Below are 1,583 nucleotides of genomic sequence, written 5' to 3' on the forward strand. Positions count from 1 at the left end.
CGCACATGCATGCGCACACGTGCACACGCACATGCACACACATGCACACACGCACATGCACGCACACACACACACGCACATGCACGCACACACACGTGCACGCACGCACACATGCACACATGCACATGCACGCCCACACACATGCACACACGCACATGCACACCCACACACATGCACGCACACACACATGCACACACGCACATGCATGCGCACACACATGCACACATCTGCAGAATTTTGCATTCAAAAATTTGCCTTTGGAGAAAGGCAAACTAGTTTCACATGAGGAAGATAAGGCAACAGGGAGAAACCCCACACATTGTATACCAATAAACTGAAGGTCTGAGCTAAGAACAAAGAATAGGAATAGGAGGTGATGAGATTTTATTCTTCTAACGGTGCAAAAAGATCTCTAAGAATACATATTTGTATACGGTTTTCCTCCTAAATTGTTTTTAATACACTGCATGAGGTGTAATTGAATGCAATAAGTTGTACATATATGAAGTGCACAATGTAAAGAGTATCACATATTTCTACATGAAAGCATCACAATGTAATAAGCATACATATTTCCCCCAAAGGCTTGCTTTGTGTCACTGTGTAATCCCTCCCTCTTACCTGTCCTCATTCTTCACCATACCTCCAATTCCCAGTCAACCACCAATCTCTTACTGTCACTATACATTAGTTTTTATATTCTTTTTTTTTTTCCTTTTTGTCTTTTTTCGTGTCCGGCAATGGATCGCAAGCCTCAGTGTCGCGCCCGTACAGGACCGGCACCGGCAATGGGATCGCAACCCTCGGCGTCGCGCCCGCACCTCGCTCAGCCAGTGAGCAGGAACCGGTCTGTATGTGGGATCTGAACCCTCGGCGGGAGTGTCGCCGCGCTCCCAAGCGGTGCACTGTAGCAGTGCGCCACCGGGCCGGCCGGAGTTTTTATATTCTTAAAGTTATATAAATAGAATCATACATCACACATTCTTTTTTGTTTGTCATCTGGATTCTATTACTCAGCATCATTATTGGAACATTTGTCCATGTTGTTGCATATATCAATAGTTCATTCTTTTTTATTACTGATTAGGACTCCATTATATGGAAAACATCACAATTTATTCATCCATTCACGTGTTGGTGGGTATATAGATCAGTATGGGTATAAAATGGCACAACTACTCTGTGACAGAGATTCACAGTTTCTTAACAAGTTAAACATACTCCAAATATATGATTCAAATATTCCATCCTTTGGCATTTATCCAAGAGAAATACAAACACATATCCATGCAAAGGCTTGACATAAATATTTATAGTAGCTTTACTTTTATTACCCCCTGAATTTTAGCCTATATAAGAAATCATTTAAAAAAGATTTTGTCTTTAAGAAGGTATTTTATGACAAAATAATTACTAAGTTAATGCATAAAAACTAACTACATTGAATTTTAAATATACTCTCCCTTTTAAAAAGAAAAAAAATCAAATTAGAAAACACCATAAATGACCCAAAGAATTTTACTGACCCAAAGAATTTTACTTAGGAAATTCCACTTCTGAACAAAATGGAGTAATTTGAAACA

Source organism: Galeopterus variegatus, unplaced genomic scaffold (genome assembly GCF_000696425.1).
Source record: "Galeopterus variegatus unplaced genomic scaffold, G_variegatus-3.0.2 Scaffold14850, whole genome shotgun sequence".
In the NCBI taxonomy this organism is placed as follows: Eukaryota; Metazoa; Chordata; class Mammalia; order Dermoptera; family Cynocephalidae; genus Galeopterus; species Galeopterus variegatus.